The 20,364-nt window shown below is 38.9% G+C and overlaps 2 protein-coding genes across 4 annotated transcripts in view; one reads left to right on the top strand and one right to left on the bottom strand.

Moving 5' to 3' along the window:
* Window positions 1-11,930, top strand: part of SPTSSB (serine palmitoyltransferase small subunit B) — a 44,200-nt gene extending 32,270 nt beyond the window's left edge. Inside the window, exon 3 of the transcript XR_012072281.1 lies at window positions 11,890-11,930. The gene's annotated coding sequence lies outside the window, so the exon portion shown is untranslated. The remainder of the gene's footprint in view (window positions 1-11,889) is intronic.
* Window positions 1-20,364, bottom strand: part of OTOL1 (otolin 1) — a 164,044-nt gene that overhangs the window by 122,749 nt on the left and 20,931 nt on the right. The window lies entirely within an intron of this gene.

Here is a 20,364-nt window from a genome sequence, read left to right as displayed (position 1 = left end):
TAAAAAAGAGTGTACCCACATACTGGCATATGGCTGTCTTTACCCAGCACACTTACCCTTTAGCTCTATTTCAAATTCCACTTATTCTGCTTGACCAACCACATACCATAATAATAATTGGTAATATTTAGGTAGCATATACTATGTGTCAGACACTGTTGTAAGCATTCTGCATATGTAACTCATTTAATCCTCACAGCAACCCTGTTAGGTAGATACTATTAATATCCCCATTCTACAGATGCAGAAAGCTGAGGCACAGATTGTTTAAGTGACTTGCTCAAGGTTACAGTCAGTGAGAGAAGTGGAATTTGAACCAAGGCAGTCTGCTCCAGAGGAAATGTATTTAACCATGGGATAAAAAGATACCTTCTTCTGAATATCCATATCAGCTATCCTCTACACCATATTTTTTTTTGCATTATATCATATACTGATTGTGTGATTACAGGGGATCAATGTGGTAAATATGTTGAGATTAAGAAATAACTTTATACCGGATGAGCATGCATCCTGGTTTGCTCACTCAGTCTATTTGGATGGGGGTGGGGAAACTCAGAGAAGTCTTCCTGCATGAAGTGATGCCTGAGTTACTGAATTATTAAAGGATAAATACCAATTAACCACATTAAAATCAGCAATTAAGAGCAGTCTGTTCTAATACAAACATTCTCCCTTGCCTATTGGTTATATTTGCTTGGACCCCAAAATACATCCTTTTACAAACGGAATTGACTATCCCTCCCTAAAACTCAAAGAAAACATTAAATTGCCTGCAAGAATAAAGTTCAGTACTGGGGTTATGATGGCAGCCCTGGAGCGGAAAGTGCAGTCCCCGGCCACAGTGCCTGGCAGAGGGCGTGGAGGAGAAGAAACCTTGGGCCACTGCTGAGGGAAGCAGCAGGAAATGCGAATCAACCCTGGTGGAAATGGAAAGTGTCCTCAGCCACTAGAAGGTCTCTTTGCCTGGACACTAGTACCACAAGGGCTGATCCTTCTTGGGGGCAATGCCCTAAGTCCCAAGGAGATCTGTGACAGACTCCAGTCCTTGGACTCTTTAATCAACAGAAATTGTTAAGAGACCGGACAAGAAATTCAGGCAAGCCTTTACTGGGACTCGTGCTGGCTGCAGCACGAGGAAGCAAACACGAGGAACAGGTGCCGTTGTTCGCTTTCCGAGGAGGGCTGGCTGGATCCCTAAATGGGGCAAGGGTAAGGGTGGACGGGTGGGTTGGGCAGGAGCCGTAGCTTAGGTGGTCTGCCTGCGCCTTGGTGGTGCTGTGTGCAGGGATCATATGCAGTACCCCCACCTTTGCTCTCAGCATCTCAGGAATGGCAGTGGGCTTGTGGCCTTTTAGTGTCTTACGGTTTAAAACTGCCCCAACTGGGCATGGGTGTAGTTACTTTTAGTTTCTTTCTTTCTGTGGCTGGAGGAGACTCTTGCTGAGGTGCAGGTGCAAGTGCTGCAGTAAAGAGTCCCAGGTGTTGGCCTGTCTCAGTTCGACAAGCTCGACTTGTCCCACTTGGCCCCCAACAGCACAGGCTGAGCCTGAGCACAGCAGCTTCTTTGCAGTGCCTCTTCCAAGTCACGTTCATGGCCTTGAGAGAGCTGCAGGCTCCTCCACCCATGGACACACTCTCACAGCACAGGGCCATCGTGACTGTGGAGACTGGTTTTGACCCAAGCTCACCTACAGAGTGCCTAGCCAAGGCCACAGACTGACTGTGACCCTGTCCTGTGGGCTGACCCTCCATCCCACCCACGGCCTGGGGGGATTACATCTGGCTCCAGGCCCTAGTGACAATGAAAGTCTTCCATGAACACAACGGCTAAATTATCTTTCCCCCTGTGGCACCAAATGACCCATCTCTTGCTTGGAGCTAGTCATCTTCCTGGTGAAAGGAATGTCTTACCCTTCCGGTGTCCCTTCCTCAGATTTCCTGGGGGGCTAGTGGTATGGCTGGGGAATGTAATAACCGTCACTGAACAATATCTTTTTGAATCAAAGGCTGACTTTCCCAGAGGGTGCTGAGTCAGGCCTTTCTGTTTGGGGTTGGAAAGCAAGCCTAGGCCCATAGACAGACAATCCTACGGAGGTGGCCCGTTTCTGCTTTTTGCTGTGGCAGTTCAGAATTTTTACCAGGGACATAATGTGGGTGTGACTCATGAACTTAAATATAAAGTGAATGGATTCAGATTAAATTTTCCTGAAACTCAAAAAAAAAAAGTTCAGTCCTGTCATAATTATGGTAACTTGTTTTATGTATGAAAGGTTTAAAATGTTACTTCTAGGTGATATCTTGGGTTGTTAGAAAGGGAGAGAAAGATTTAATAAAACTCATGACTAGGAAAGGAGAAAGTATTTCAGGGCAAGAGAGTGAGGGAAGTAGTTTCCTCTTACAGTCAAGAGCTTAAGACTCTCCAATAAATCAAAGGCAATGAGCCAGTAACTCTATGAGGATGTGAGGGAAAAGATGCTACATTTTGATGAGTTCCAGACAAATAAAAATTGGTTCCACTTATATACTCTGAGACTTCGTTTAGGGATGATTGGGCTAACAGAAAAGCATGTTGGTCAGAGAGAGAATAAAAAGGGACCACTTTGGAACCCTATTTGTATTTCTGGTTTGCTGACCATGACTTTTATTTAACAGTCACATTTTTCAAATTTACTGTAATAAGGAATAATTTTCAACATGACCTTAGTGGTGACTTTTTTCCACAGACACACAAAGACACAAGCCTTGTAAGACACATTCACTCATTAGAGCTGCAAGCACTGAGAAGCTCAGACAAGAAATGCAAGGAGGACACAATTGCTCTCATTTCTTCAAAGCCATACCAGAATGCCTCTAGGTTAATTACCAAAATAGGACACTCAAATCAAGCTCAAAGGTTGATCTGATATCCTGGAAACTTGAAGTTGCCTGCCCCCCAGATGATGAAAAAATGATGAGACCTATCAGGAGGGTGGGAGCCTGACTCTTCCAGAGACGGAAACCAACTCAGAAACAACAAGAAACCAGTCAGAGGTGATTTCAGTTTACGGAGCAGGAGTTAAAAATTAAGGTCAGCACCATTCTAAGTGAAGTAAGCCAGAAAGAGAAAGAAAAATACTGTATGATATGACTCATATGTAGAATCTAAGAAGAAAAAAAAAAAGACACAGATGAATTTATTTACAAAACAGAAACAGACTCACAGACATAGGAAACAAACTTAGGGTTACCAGGGAGGAAAGAGGGTGGGAAGAGATAAATTGGGAGGTCTAGATTTGCAGATATTGATACTGTATATAAAATAGATAAATAGCAAGTTCCTTCTGTATAGCACAGAGAACTATATTCAATATTTTGTAGTAACCTGTAATGAAAAAGAATATCAAAACAAATATATGTTTGTATACGTAAGACTGAAACATGCTGTACATCAGAAATTGACACAATATTGCAAACTAACTACACTTCAATAAAAAATGAAAAAAAGGAATTGGCTAAACCTGAAAAAAAAAAAAAACCTGAGATCAGGATCTGGACAAAAAGGAAAATAATCAGGAGCTAGGAGAATAGAAAGAGGCGGTCAAGACCAAGTGAGAAATTCCAGAGGCTGGAGTGGGAATGCTACCTGGAAACTCCATAGTCCCCACCGCAGTAAGGAGGGTCTGAAAGTTCTAAATTCCAGGCTGCTCCTGAGAGTTTGGGATGGAAGGGACATTTGGTCAGCCTGATCCAGCTTCCCAGGTTCACTGCTAAACACCAGCTGCATCCCTTTTGGAGCACACTCTTAGGGAACCATTCTTGACTTTGAAAAGGTACTTTTGCTGAATTAAAAAATTCAGGAGGGCAACAGAACAAGTCTCCACTCGAAGTCATCTAACATCAGTACCCACAACCATAGTGGCCCTAAAAGTCACAGCAAACCCAGTGTGCCCATTTGCACACTCCTCTGCACACTGGACTATTTTTCATAAAGATGTCATGGCCTTTCCTCCATTAATTTGTTTAGCAAAACTTTTGTTCACAGGACAAAGGTGAATCTGGGCACAGCCCTATCTGAATGATCACTAGTCCCGTAATACACTTTCTTTGTTGTAATTTTTCATAATGTGACACAATTTATGTAATGTCAATTCTCCCTTTGGAAAATAAGGTCCAAGAGGGCAAGGAACCGTGTCTATTTTTGTCCACTATGGTATCCTCATCACCTGGAAACCACCTGGCACCAAGCAGAACTCAGTAAATGTTTGCTGAAGAGACAATACCCACTCAAAACACTGTGAGGACTGAAAGAGAAAATGTATATGAAGTACCCATCCCAGTGCCTGGCAAATGAATCAACATTAAAAATTTTTTTTCTTTTTTTAAAAATTATTTCTTGGGAGGATGGAGGTAATTAGATTTATTTGTTTGTTTGTTTGTTTGTTTGTTATTTTAATGGAGGTACTGGGGACTGAACCAAGAACGTTGTGCATCCTAAGCATGTGCTCTACCACTGAGCTGTACCCATCCCCAATCAACATTTTTGAGTGGAGTGAATGAGTGGAGAAGATTTTATTGCACTCACTCTTGGTGCCCGTTCTGGTTACCTTCCTATTTGGTAGCTTTCTTTAATTACCTACTTTTCAAATGAGTGCTCAATGCTTTTATTTCCTCTCTAGTTACTCTCCAACTTCTGCCCTTTCTACTTCACCGAAATGATCCCCTCAAAGCTGTTTCAAAATCCAAACAATTGTCAAATCTCTCTTCCATGAAACGCTCTCTTCAGTGTCTGTGACACCACTACAAATTCTGCAGCTTTTCCAGTACTTTCTCCGTTTCTGTCACTGACTCAACTTTCTCCTCTTCTCTCAGTGAGAGTATCAGCAGGACTCACACCTTGACTGTCTGCCCTTTTTCCTTCATTGAAATGGGACTTAGCCACTCTAGGATACTACTTACCACTTCTGGCTAATGACTCCGAAATTTTCAGATCTTCCATATTTTGCCTGACCTGTAGTCCCATATTCCCAAAACCTTGGGGAAACTGTCCCTCCTTTGTGCCCCTAGAAACATTTCAGTCTCCCTACAAATACAGCCTGTATACCTGTCTCTACCAGACTCCCTTAAACCCCAAATCATAGGTTTTTGTATCTTTAGAACCTAGCCTTATGTTCTGGCACAAAGCAGGTGATCGTCTGCTGAATGAACGAATGAGTTTATAAAACTATTATTTTAACACTTTCATTTGAATCTCTTGCAATATCTCAAACTTGACTCCAAAATGATATCCGTTTTCCCTAAATTCCTTTGCCTCCTGAATTTCCTGCTGTCAGTGGTAATGGCATCCACCTACATGAGCCTAAAATCTTCAAGTCCTCTGTGACTCCTCTCCATATTCCTCACAGTCATCAAATCGTGAATATTTCCTATGATATTGTATGTCATATCCATTCTCCATCCCCACTGTCAACGTGCAAACCTGGCAAGGCCTCAGGTCCTATCTGGATTATTACAATAGCCTCCCTATTTCCAAACATGCAAAGGCTCTCTGTTATCTGCAAAAGGCTGGTACTCTAATATCCTTGACCTAGTGTTCAGGAATCTCCATAATCCAGTCTCTCCTCTTCCCCTACTGCTGGCTACTAATCCAGCCTCAGGTCAACATGCACTGCCCACTCCAGGCAGGCTGATTCTCTCTTTGGCCACTCGAGTGGTGGCTTCTTCTCTCCCTATCTGGAATCCTTTCCTTCCTCACCATCTATGAAATTGTGCCCACAGTTCAACTGAGATCAAATACTTTCTTTTTTAGAAAACAGCTTTATTTAGATATCTTTGACACATAAAAATTGTGTATGTTTAAGATACACAACTTGATGTACTGACAGTCAAAGCATTTCTTACGCAAGAAACTTAGTGTGGCCATTCCAGCCCCCTAACCTCCTCTCCCCCACAGCACTTTAATTCTGCACCATGAGCTCATTCAGGGCATCATTTAGGGTTTTGCCCTGGCTGCTCTATGTTCACTTAGTTTCTGCAAAGAGATTGTGGAGCTTATTAAGGACTGTGGCTATGTTCTGAGTCCTCAGAAAGCAGTAAGTAGACACTTGCTGATTGATTAATTTGATCAGATTTAAATACAACTGTAACTCATTTAAAAGATGAGATACAGTCCCTAAAAGCAGACTACCACAGATAACCGAAGGAACCCAAACTCAGTATCTCCCTGTAAAGCTGGAAATGAGTTCTTAACAGGAAAAACTGTATGCTCAGAATTTTGTAATAACATTTAAAATACAACACAATTTTCTAATCACACTTGTCAAGGAAAAGTAAACTATTTTGATGGAGAATGGGAAAGGGAAGACAAAATAAAATCAAGACAACTCCTCACTCGAACTACAATGTACAAATATTCTCAACGAACTTTACCCTGCCAACTTGCCTGACCCTCTAAAGATGGCCCTAAAGATTTCCAACCTTTTTCCCTTCTCAAGAGGAGAGAATCTCTGTCCTGAGTAATTTTTTCTTTACTTTTTTTACTTTCTATTTTGAAATAACTTTAGACTTGCCAGAAAGTTGCAAAAATAGCAGTTTCCATACATTTTACTCAGCTTCTTCGAATGTTAACATCTTGTATAACCTTAGCACAATGATCAAAACCAGGAAATTAATACACCAATATTCAGCCAATACTATTGACTGAACTACAGATCTTATTTGAATTTCTCTAGTCTTTCCCTTATCGTCCTTTTGCTGTTCCAGGATCAACTCAGGATCCCACATTGCATTTGGTTGCGTCCTTAGTCTCCTCCAATTTTATCATTCATGATATTGATAGTTTTTTTTTAATTGAAGTATAGTCCGTTTACAATGTTGTGTCAATTTCTGGTGTACAGTATAATGTTTCAGTCATACATATACATACATATACTCCTTTTCATATTCTTCATTAAAGGTTACTACAAGATATTGAATATGGTTCTTTGTTTATCTATTTTGTATATAGTAATTAGTATCTGCAAATCTCGAACTCCCAATTTATCCCTTCCCATCCCCTTTCCCTCCTGGACAGGTATGTTGCAGAATGTCCCTCAATTTGGGATTATGAGATATTTTCTCATGATTAAAGGGAGGTTTTTACCTTTTTTGGCAAGATTACAGCAAAAGTGATGCTGTGTCCTTCTCAGTACATCATATCAAGAGGTACATGATATTAATATGTCTCAATACCAGAGACACTGACCTTAGCCACTTGGTTACTATGGCACCTTTTGCATTTCTTCACTGCATATTACCATTGCAAGTTACCATTTTCCCTAGGGGGTGATAATTTTGAGATTTTCCTCATATTCCATTTCTACCTCAATTTTCACTCACTGATTTTATCCATCAGTGGCTCTTACCTGCAACAATTATTACTGTGGTATTTGCCTAATGGTGATTCTAAATTTCCCTCATTTCTTCTATATTTGTTAACTGAAATTCTGTAAGGCTGAATGATTCTAAATATAATTTTGATTTACGATATCAGATGTCTAGTATGGCAAACACAGTCTTGGGAGTCTTAGAGATCCTAGTCTAATAACAACTCTGCCCCTAAAAGCTTTATTAACTTGAGAATATGTCTATTTTATACTTCAAAGTGAAAAGAGGCAGTCAAAAGGATATTTTTCAGAAAAAAAGAAGAAGGAAGAGGATGAGTAGGAGAAGGAAGAGGAGGAGAGGAGAAAGGGAAAGAAGGAAAGGAGGGAGAGAGAGATAAAAGGGAAAATTAAGCTTTTGTATCTTTCTTAACTCAGTAATTTTGTAAACAAGAAGCATTTTAAGGGAACACTTTCCTTTCAATGAGATATTCCCATACTGAATCTCAAGGAATGATCTAGAAACAAAACACATTTCTGGCACTCATGCCACCTGCGTGGCATGGATACTACATTTCTGAGGCCATTACCTATCAATACAACCATCTTTATGTCTTTCCCTCTTATCTTTTATAGTAACTGAGTATATCTTGAAACAGGAAAAAAGGGCCTCAAGCTACAGTACAAACTAGCAGAGTGATAACTGCTTTCCTGATGGCCTTGGTACCCCATGCAGGAAAGTAGAACCTAGTGCACAGTGATTCTCAAAGTGGGAAATGCTCACTTATACGGAGGCAGCAGGGGCGGTATCCACAAATACCTTGAGATTATTATCATCATTCTCATATGATTGAAACTCTTGAAAAAAATAATATAGGTATATTCTGGGTCAATCTGGATGACCACTCAACACCCACAAACAGCTGCTAATCCCAGTGCCACATTTTTGCACCGTAGTTTATAATCAGGTTATTATCAATTGATCATTAGAAGGGATAACATTTAACTTCTATGTGCGAATAGGCATCACTGAATGCATTTGAGCCAGCATGTCCTGACATCCAAGTGACAACATTCTATATCTGCTATTGCACTTAGGTGTTTTATTTTAACCAATGATAAAGATAAATCTTGAAATTTGCAGTGATACTCACTGCATTTAATACATTTTCATGTATTAAAACATCATAAAAATGACAGTATGCAGTAATATCCTCTAATGGAGCAACCTAATAAGGAAAGAATTGAGGCATACTTAGAATGGAAATGAGGCACCGAGGTCAACTGGAAGCTGGATTACCTCATTTTATGCTATGCAGTCACTTAACAATAGTTTGAGGAGGGAAACATTTTCTGGAGAATTGTGTCATACTATACACATCACTCCATATATAGTGGTATAATTGTTAGTACCATTCAGGGAAAAAGTGGATTCTTTCTACATGTCTCCCTTTGTACTAATCAGCTTGCAAAAAGTCCATTACTGGAACATGTAACTGTAGAGAGACTTGGAAAATATTTTTGTTAAATGGCCCTTTGCAAATGTTTCAGTATGTTTGGGCATTCACTATTACATTGACCCCACACAGGATCAAAAGAGAGTGTGTTGTTTACTGTTTAAAAGGAAAAATAATAAAATGATAATGATGATGACATAAATAATGGTCTATCATATTCAAAATCAACAGGATCAAGTCAAGTAAAAAATACACATCTTCTAATAAAGAATATATATATATATATACATATATAAATAAATCACTTTTCTGTACACCAGAAATCCACACAGTGTGAATCAACTGTACTTCAGTTAAAATATATATATATATATATACACCAGGCAGGAAAAAAATAAAATAAAATAAAATAAAACATCTTCCTATTATTAAACCAAACCACTGATAATTTTATTTTAATTATGTTAAACTGTATTATATTAACATTGATAATTTAATTTTTTATTTTGAAATTTTGTTGGTCCCTCATTTATTTGGGCTTTATAGTTGTATACCACCTTGAAGCACAAGGGATTTTATAACTAATTTTATAACTGCATGTATTTAAGCCTCAGGATAATAACATAATTCAAGTCATTATGCCAGGGAAGGGTCCAAAGAGGCGGGAGAAAGGCCAAAGTAAAAAGGAGTTGAGCAAGTTATAAACAAGATGACCCTATTTATGTACAATAGAATAGCTATATATGTGCTTATAAATATGCAAATTTATAAACACGTAGGGAAAAAGAGTCTGGAAGAAGACCTATCCCACCGTTAACAGTGATAACTCCTGAGGAGGGACGTGTTTTGAGAGACAAAGATGAAATTGAACTTTTCACTATAATTTCTATATTCTTTCAATTTTTATAAAAATAAATTCATCTGAGTGGAAAACACTAAGCGAATGCATAAACCAAAAGGATCAGTAGATTATTGAAGCTGGTAAAAAGGGCATGGACTTTGGCTTCAGAAAACATGGGATTAAACTTTGATTCTCATGCTTCTTATGAGCTATAGGATTTGGGGAAGTTACTTAATTTCTCTAAACCTCAATTTTCCCAATCTGCAAGATAGGAATGATTCTAGCTACGGAAATATTGTGAAAATTAAACAAAGTATGCAACATGCCAAGTACATGGCCTAGCCCATACAGGATGCCCAACAGATAAAGACCATATTTTTACTGTACCAATTATTACTATAAATATTAATTACAGTTGTCTTGTGAGGTTGGGTTGACCCTGGAAATAGCCAAATGGGCTGTCTGGCCCACGTCATGGTTCCCTGTTTCTGCTGGACATTTATTATTTGCTCCTTCAGATCCATGCCTCTGCCTTCTCCACCTGCTCTGTGCCTAAGGAAGGCTGACCCTTATGAACTGCATCCACAGACCCCCACACCTTGCAACCTCCAGACAGATTCAGCCAAGAGGCATGCTGGCAGGAGACTGGAGGGTGGGGTAAGAGGCAGTCTGGTATTCATTCTCACAGCTCCCTCCTTACCAGGGAGCCGTTGGTTAGATGCCCCCTCTACCAAAGCCCACAGCTTCTGTCCTCAGCCCTCTTTGGGTTCTGGTAAGCCCTCCCTCCCACGGCCCCTTCAGTCTAAGGTGGTCAATTCTTCCTAAGGTTTCTAGTCTAAGGTTCTGCACTACTCTTGGTTGTTTTTCCTAACTTCATAAATGGTCCTTTTCTTCCACCCTTTTCAAATCATGCTGTTGGAGTGTAGCACCTGTTTCTTCCCAGACTCCTTTATATTTACTGTTTCATAGTTTGGCCACAGTGGGATAATCTAGCACAACACAAGTTCACTGCAGGAAACTTCCAGTGGAAATTCCTGCAAATCTCAACAGACCAGCCTTATGCATAGGCAGCAAAGGGAGATTTTTACATTGTGCCATTTCAGCGGGATGGAAAGAAATCCCTCTCCTGCTGGTCTGAAATTCCACCGCTATAATAACTACAGATTACTCACTAACTGGTGGTTATAAAGGATGAAAGTTTACTAATTACAGGTTATAATTCCAAACCACCTACTCACAATTTGTCTATGGATGCAAAGAATGGAATCTGTGAAATGTAAAGTTCTCATTCTAATTTACAAGTTTTTTCTCTGCATGTGAGTTGCTCACCAGTGTTTCTTATGCAGGCAATACGCCTTGGGTCATTGAGAATCAGCCTAACAAAAGCAGTAGCTATAGCTGCACCACTGGTCCTGTCTTTTATTATACCTTTCACCCTGCTTCAAAAATGCCACCTTCCCATTCAAAAACCTACAGTGGACCCTCATTTTATTAAACAATTACTGCTGTAGAATTTACTATGCACTGAGTGCTAGTCTAAGCAATTTATAAATATTAACTCATTTAATTTTCAGAATCACTCTATTATACCATTTGTTTTTGACATGGAAACAGGCAGAGAGACTAGGTAAGTTGCCCCAAGTTACATAGCTAATACTTGCTAGTAAATACAACTGGCTGTCAAACGCAAAGAGTCTGGCTCCATAGTCCATAGTTTTAACCTCTTCTTCCTGAGGCTTGTTTGCCAAAGAAGTTAGTGCACACTTCCTACAGATACATTATTCCACAATATGGCCCCAACTAGCTCTCCAGCATTACCTCATACCACCTACTAAGTATCCATTTATCCAACAAAAATCTATTGAATTCTGAGAGATTCAGCATAGAGGAATGACAGATGTTTAAAAAAATGATAACTCATCAGCATTAAAATGGATCAATAAATTGTGGCAGACTCAAACAATGGAATGTTATATGGCAAAGAAAATGAACAAGCTACAACCACAGGCAACAGCATGACCCACCTAAGACTGAGACAGCCAATGCTGGTGCAGGGCCAGCAATTTCAACAAAAGGTAAAGATGTTCCAGAGAAGTGCTAGAGAATATGGCCTGCATTGGAAAGGTGGCTTCCAGTGTATCCTAAGCCATCCCAGCCCCTGAAAGTTGAGTGTCAGAATGGCTTTCTTAACTGCCTTGCCTTGGTTATTGCCTGTCCTGGTAATTAATTGCACTATTTGTCTACCTTGTAGCTCATCCATTCCTACTGAAGCCCCAGAAGGGTAACATGATCCAGCTCAGAAGAAAAGAATACACCTAGTAAATGAAATCAGCATTGAAGCCCTGTGTCTTACTAAAGCAGTCCATGGTAGATGTTGCACTCAAGACCTATCCCACATACGTGCATGCTTTATGGTTCACTTAATAAATCTATGAATTGACAGAAGATGACGTAGGTCCAACACTACTGAAGAAGACAGGAGTATTAACAATGATAAATTAGAATCAAATGCTTTTGTATGCTGCAAAATCTTATCACAGTATTTTCCCATTCTTTGTGTATCCAAAATTCTTTAAAAAGAATTTTTAAAAAGAAAAATTATTGCTATTGGTTAAATAATTATTTTTTCTTTTTTTCCAGTTCATTAAGATATAATTGATATTCTTCACCATATATGTTTAAGGTGTACAGTGTAATGGTTTGACTTACATATACTATGAAATGAATGTCACAATAAATTTAGTTAGCATCATAACATTATACAGATACAATTTTTTTAATAAGAAAAAAATTTTCCTGGTGATGAGAATGCTTAGGATTTACTCTGTTAATATTTACTCTGTTTCAGATTTGTTAGGCAGCAGTGTTAACACTATGGTCACTATATTGTACATCATATCCCTAGTACTTATGTATCTTATACCTGGAGTTTGTACCCTTTGACCACCTTCTTTCAATTCCACCTCCCCTGGAACCCCACCTCTATGAGCTTGTTTTGTTTTAAGATTCCACATATGAGTGAAATCACATGGTATTTGTCTTTCTCCATCTGATTTATTTCATTTAGCATAATGCCTCAAGGTCCATCTACGTTGTTGCAAATGGCAGGATTTCCTTGTTTTTTATGGCAGAATAATATTCTACTGTGTGTGTGTGTGTGTGTGTGTGTGTGTGTGTGTGTGTGTGTACAAATTTTTAAATCTATTTTTCCATTGATGGACACTTAGGTTGTTTTCATATCTTGGCTATTGTAAATAATGCTGCTATGAACGTAAGAGTGCAGATATCTTTTTGATATCTTTTTGATAGTGTGTTTGTTTCCTTTGAATATGTTCCCCAAAGTGAAATTGCTCGATTATACGGTAGTTTTATTTTTAATTTTTTGAGGCACCTCCATATAGTTTTCCACAGTGGTTGCAGCAGTTCACAATCCTACCAACAGTGCAGAAAGGTTGCCTTTTCTCCTCATCGTCCCAAGCACTTAATTAGCTCTTGTCTTTTTGATGATGACCATTCTAACAGGCATGCGGTAGTATCTCAACTGTGATTTTGATTTGCATTTCCCTAGTGACTAGAGATGTTGAACATCTTTTCATGCATCTGTTGGTCATTCATGTATCTTATTTGAAAAAAAGTCGATTCAGGTCTTTTGTCCATTTTTCAGTTGGATTGTTTGTCTGTTTTGCTATTGAGTTATATGAACTCTTTATATATTTGGGATATTAACTTCTTATCAAATATATAGTTTGCAAACATTTTTTCCATTCCATAAGTTGTCTTTTCATTTTGTTGATTGTTTGTTTTGATATGTAAATAATTATTTATGCCTATTTATTTTCTTTCTACACTACTATTTATATTTGATACTTTGTTTAGCAAACAATCATTTATGTAGAAACTGTCAAGTCTTACAAGAATATTTCTTTTAACAATAAAATCAACACTTCTGATTTTAATTAATTTAGAAACCAAAATTTTTAGAATAGATCCAAAACTACTTTTTTTGAATATCAAGATTTTCAACAGAATCTACACATTAAAAAAAATTCCCACATGGGGGAGGGCTCAAGAAGGCAACATAGAAGGACCCTGACTCACTTCTTCCCATAAGCACAACAAATTTACAACTGCATGTAGAATAATTCCCTGTAAAAGGAACCAGAAAACTGGACAAACAGAGCCTCCACAACAAAAGGTCAAAGGACAGTACTGAGACAGGTAGGAGAGGCAGAGATACGGTCTTACCAAGAAAAATGTACACCCCAGCCACAGTGATCCACAACCAAGAAGGATAACAAAAGTATGGGTCTTTCCCCTGCAGAGTGAGAGATCTGAGCTCCACATCAGGCACCCCAATCACTAGATCTTGGATAAGAAGAATAAGCCCTTAAAACATCTGACTTTGGAAATCAATGATAAATACACCAGAAATAAAGGACTGCAGGGAACAAAAAAACCTGCTCTTAAAGGGCTCAAGTCTAAAAACTGCCAACCAAGATTACTTGCATCTGTCAAAGTTATGTTTCAAAATAAAGGAGGATAAAGACTTTCCCAGATAAACAAAAGCTGAGGAAGTTCATCATCACTAGACTTGCCTTACTGAAACGGCAGTAAGAAATGCTGAAAGGAGTTCTTCCAGCTGAAATAAAAAGATGCTAGTTAGTAACACTAAAATATACAATCCACTCTTGAACCATGTATAAAAACAAAATCAAAATGTATTAAAGACTTGAATGTAAGACCTGAAGAAAAGAAAATAGGCAGTATGCTCTTTGACATCAGTTTTAGCAGTATTTTTTTTGATATGTCCCCTCAGGCAAGGGCAACAAAAGGAAAAATAAACAAGTGGGACCACATCAAACTAAAAAGCTTTTGCACAGCAAAGGAAACCATCAATAAAATGAAAAGGCAACCTAATGAATGGGAGAGATATATGCAAATCATATATTCAGTAAGGAGTTGATATCCAAAATACATAAAGAATTCATATAACTCAATATCAAAAAAATAAACAACCTGATTAAAAAATGTGCAGAGGATCTAAACAGACATTTTTCCAAAGAAGACATACAGGTGGGCAACAGACACACAAAAAGATGCTGAAAATCACTAATTATCAAGGAAATGCAAATCAAAACCATAATGACATATCACATTCTACCTGTTAGAGTGGCTATTATCAAAAAGACAAGAAAAAATAAGTGTCAGAGAGGATGCAGAGAAGAGGGAACCCTTGTGCACTGTTGGTAGGACTGCAAATTGGTGCAGCCACTTTGGGAAAGCAGTATGGAGTTTCCTCAAAAAAATTGGGAACAGAACTACCATATGAACCAGCTATTCTATTTCTGGGTTTATCTGAAGAACAGAAAAACATTAATTTGAAAAGACATATGCACCCCTATGTTCACTGCAGCATCATTTACAATAGCCAAGATATGGAAATAACCAAAGTATCCATCAATGGATGAATGAATAAAGAAGTGATATATATACATATATACATATACATATATATATATATACACACACACACACCATATACACTATATATATAGTGGAATATATACTCAGCCATAAAAGAATGAAATCCTGTCATTGGGGACAAAATGAATGAATCTTGAAGGTATTATGCTAAGTGAAAGAAGTCAGACAGCAAAAGACAAACATCATAAGATTTCACTCATATGTGAAATCTGAAAAAAAGAAAAGAAACAATTTAAAAAAAAATCCAGATATATTGAGAATAGATTAGTGGTTACCAGAAGGGAATGAGATTGGAAGGACAGTGAAATAAAGGGGTCAACTATATGATGAGGGATGGTAACTAGACTTGTGGTGCTGATCACTTTTGTAATGTCAAATTATAATGCTGTACACCTAAAATTTATATAATTTTAAAAAATTCTCACACTCTTAAATACATCATTTTTAGACGGAAAGAAACCCAAGCCCAAAGGGGTACATACTTCATGATGTCAGTTACAAAAAGTTCAAAAAGCAGGCAAAATCATCCTATGCTATTAGCAGTCAAAATAATAATTACCCTTCTGGCTTGAAACATGATGGGGCTTTGAGGGTCCCAGTCATATTCTGTTTCTTGATCTGGGGCTGGTTACATGTGTATGTTTCATTTATTCATGAAGTTGTAATTTTGATATGTGCTCTTTCCTGTATACGTATTTCAATAAAAAGTTTACTAGAAACACACACAAATTTATAATTACTAAAGGAACCCAGTGCCTGAAATATAACACGTCTTCAACAAATATTAACAATTGCTAAACAAATGAATGTATAAATTTTTGTAAAGGCAAAGAATACAGTACAAGAGAGCGAAAGCAGGTGGGACTTCTTAAGTTTGGCTACTCAGAGATGTTCTTCCTAAGGAAACAGTATTCCCAGGATAGCCAGTGGACTGGAGGAGAGCGGAGACCCATGAGCAGGAAGAGGAGCATGTGTAAGGATGCAGGGCTGGAACGGGCTTGCTCACTGGGAGGATGACAGAGGCCCATGGTCCTGGAGTGTGGAAGCAGAGAGCTGCAGAACCTAGGCTCCCTAAGATTTTCTGCATGTTTCTGCCTCTATGACTCTCCTTCTAATAGGCTCTCTTCCCAGAAGGCAATCTTCTTAAAATTTAGTCCAACATTCAAGACTCATCTCAACTTCTTTAAGAAATCTCTCCTGATGACTCCAGCCAGGAATTAGATGCAATAGTGTTGGGGGAGGTCATCCAAAAAACGTGACACGAAAGCTGAACCAGGGCAATCAGAGGCTCTTTACCCTGTCTCCTGTCCTTGGAATATACACTCCACCTACCATTCCCACCGTGGAACTGTTCCAAGGACATTACCTTGAGAAAGCAGGATATTGTTGAGACCATCTGGACAGTATATGTGACTGAACCCAATGAAGGCCTCTATATAAACTTTTCAAAATCTGGCAGATGGGTGCAGCTACCCAAGGCAAGCATAGTAAGTAAGTTCCCTTGCTTATTAAACCTGCCACCAACCAATCTGGAGTGATCTGCCTCTTTCTTGGGGTCTCTTCCTGTCCTCCGTGTATAGACATCAGTTTCACATTACAGCCGGGAAACTCCCAAGAAAGCTGCAGATCTACAATCAGCAAGCCAGGCAGGAGACTGAATATATGTGCACTGGGAAAGAGGCATCCAGAGGGGAAATCCCGACTTGGCCAGCAACCTGCCTGCAGGGAACGGTGGCCTGTATGTTAGATGCCTGTGGTCTGCTGCATGTATATGGGGATGCCCCCAAAACGCCAGCTGGCATTTTTGTTTAAGGAACTGCACATAGTGCCTTGCAGCAAAGAAGGAAAATGAATGGCTGCTGCAGTGGGCTGGCCTTCACTGTAAACTGGTGCAGCCAGGCTGGAGATTGAGTTAGAGAGCTGGAAGAAAAGCTGAGGCTAAAGAAAGACATGCAATTGTCCACTACTCTGCTAGCTTTGGGGCTGGCAGACAAGGTGAGAGAGCAGGATAATAAGTTGGAGAGCTTAGCGTAGTATTTTGCAAAGCTAGGAGGGAGAAAGTTGCCATGGATTAAGGTCCAAGCACTTGTGACAAAGCCTGATTTCGTGCTAAGATGTGGAATCCCTGGGAAAGTGATGAGATTAAAGAGGAGGATGCTACAGTAATTGATGAGGAGACAGGTGAAATGGCTGTATGCCATCCTACTACAAAGGAAAATTTAAATAGCAATTTCTTTCTCTGTCTTTTGAAGTTGTAAATCTTATTATGTCTTTGAAATATAAACACCCTGGGAGACAACCAAAACATTGCCTACAGGGACTGAAGAAAAAGCGGGGTGGGATGGGTGGGTTGGGAAAGGCTTTTTAAAACACAGACTGTAGAAGTTCCTTTGCCCCAAAATCTAGTCCACAGCCTCCAAAAGATCACAAATACCAGTAAAAAGCTTTCGCTATATGGGTGGGTACCTGATTCACGGCTAAAGTTTTAGAGTGGAAGTCATGGAGTTTCTGTTTGTGTCTGTCTGCGTGTTTACGTATGCCTTTAGATGTATGTTGTGCAGTCGTTACGGGTTTCTACTTACAGAGTATATTACCAAAACTGACTTGTAAAAGAGTCAAGGTTTTTTACAAAACTACTAGAAAAAGAGTGAAAGAAAATGGCTGTATACGAAAAATAGGTAAGAAAAATAGAATGTGTTTCTTTTTAGACAAAGAATATGAAGGACATTGTTTGTTGGTTTGTTTTGATAAAGAAAAAAAGAAATCAATTTTGTCCTGATTGTCCCAACTTAAAAAAAAAAATCAGGACAAAAGCTGAATGGATACAGAAAGTTGCAATATTTCAAAAGAAATATTGATATGTAGTCAGTCTAAAGTCAAAATAGATTTATTTGAGTTAAAAATTTTAAAAGGAGAGTTTTAACAACTAAAGTCCACTGGTGCAAAATTAGAATTTGGTTTTCTCTCTGTTAGAAGGATAAATTTTTCTTAGATTATTGGTCTGCTTTTAATAAGAAATTGCAAACTGAGGTTTTTCTTTACCTTTAATGTTTGCTGCCTAAGAAACAAAGATTCTGTGTTTTGTCTTTATCTTATTCTGTATTTATGTCTTTGGTTATTTAAGAAAATTGAATATTTTCTCTATTAAAGAAGCTAAGTGCACAAGGAACTATATTCGATATCTTGTAGTAATCTATGGTGAAAAAAGAATATGAAAATGAATATACGTATGTTCATGTATGACTGAAGCATTATGCTGTACACCAGAAATTGACACAACATTGTAAACTGACTATACTTTATATATATATATATATATATATATATACACCAAAAAAAAAAGAAGCTAAGTGTTTTACAATTATATAACTTTTTGTATATGTTAAATTTCATGGGGAGCATTGTCAAATAAAAAGGGAGAATACACTTTCTTTAAGGTGTATTTGTATGAAATCCCTAAAAATCTGATATGCCCTGGTGTTAGAGTGGGCAGATAGCTAGATGTGAGCAGAGAAAGGGGAACACAGGCCAAATGGCAGGAATTGGGCAGAATGGAGGGGCATAAGCCAAATGCAGGAAACCATACATCATTTAAGCACCAGGGGTCCCTGGGCAGAGAAAGAAAAGCAGGAATCTTTGGGCTGATAAGTGGTCATATCTGTAGGGGTGATGAGTGGCCTGGAGACTGACAAAGAAAGGTGAGGAAAGGCAGGAATTTCCAGTATCCGAATGTAACCTTTTGCTCATTATACCCTCATTTCAATAAAATTAGCCTTGTAGATTAGAAGTACCCATCGTGTACCAATCCCATGACACTTCCAATCCAGACTAAATAGAGACAAAAATCCCTCCTCCCTTTGGGAAGGTGGAGTTGGGATGATAATCAGGGAATACGACCGCAAACACTTCCCTCCCCAATGAATATTCTGTCCATTCATTTTTACACCCTATGTAACTAACTTGCCAAAGAAACACAGGGCAGCTGCTCACCTGAGCCTGCCTGCTCTCCCCTTGAGAGTGTACTATCCATCTTTTAATAAAATTTTACTTTACTTTTTTAACCACTATGTCTTGTCTCTGAATTGTTTCTGGGACGGGACAAGAACCTGGAATACCAGTTGCATCCACCGGCAACACTGGTATAATGTTTTATCAGTCACAATTTTAAAATGTATGTCACAGAAATAACCAAATTCACTCAACAACTGCATTATAAAGATCTCATCAGAACTTTAACCATGGCCATATTTTTACATATTTTGTCATTTGCAAATAGTTATTTTACTCTGATGCCTTGACAAAAAGGGTTCCTGCAAAAGTACTTTATATTCAAGGAGATTCACGGAAAATATTTTCACAAGAACAGGTTTCTGATAACTGAGATAAATTTGCCTTTATATGGGAGGAGCAACAATGGACCTCTCAGGTGTTTCCCTGAGGCTACCTGCATAGCCCCACCACATGTCATGGGATGGTAGCCAAGACCTGTCCCTGTTCTCCTTCCCCACATCAGTAAAATGGGCCCATTACACTGCTGATACAATGTTAACATGTGAAGACTTGCTAGAAATCTGTGAGGGAGAAGATGGGCAGTGAACTCACAGAAAATTCAAGGCACAGTCACCACCACCATGTTTCTGGGAGTCGTTTGGTCAGATAAAATGTGTGTTGTCTTAGAAGCTGTGTTTAATAAGTTGCAAGCCTATCCAACCCCTAAGAATGCAAAAGAAATGCAAAGCTTTGTAGAAAGTTTAGGGTTTTAGAGGACTTTTATTCCTTAGTTGGCACAGTATGTTCACCCAGTAAAGAAATCAGAAGAGCAAGCCACCTTTGAGAAGGCAAAAATACTGATGATGCAGATTAAAGCTCTGGGCACCTCCCAAGCAGGGCTATCATTTGAGTTAGATGTGTTTGTGACCCCAGAAGGTGTGGATCAGGACCTGGGGCAGAACAACAGAGGAGGAGAATGCCCCTCGGATTTTGGTCCCAGGTCTGGACAATGGGAAGCAAGGGTGGATGATTCATGAGTTGGTCTTTGTGGGGTCAGGATGTATGAAGGGACATCTGGGTTTGGCCCCGAAAGCCTGAGGCAGTCTTCACTGTTTACCACATCCTGGGTCATTAGGCACTGACACCCCCTGGCAATCAGGAAGCTGATGCTCCAGCTCAGAAATGAGCCCATGCAACTGACCCTTCAGTAGCTACAGCAGATCGGGTACATAAAAGCAGCAGCCACCGTACT

The sequence above is a fragment of the Vicugna pacos genome, chromosome 1, assembly GCF_048564905.1.
Source record: "Vicugna pacos chromosome 1, VicPac4, whole genome shotgun sequence".
NCBI lineage: Eukaryota > Metazoa > Chordata > Mammalia > Artiodactyla > Camelidae > Vicugna > Vicugna pacos.
Note: the sequence above shows the minus strand (reverse complement) of the source record. Positions and strands in the feature narration are given on the sequence as shown.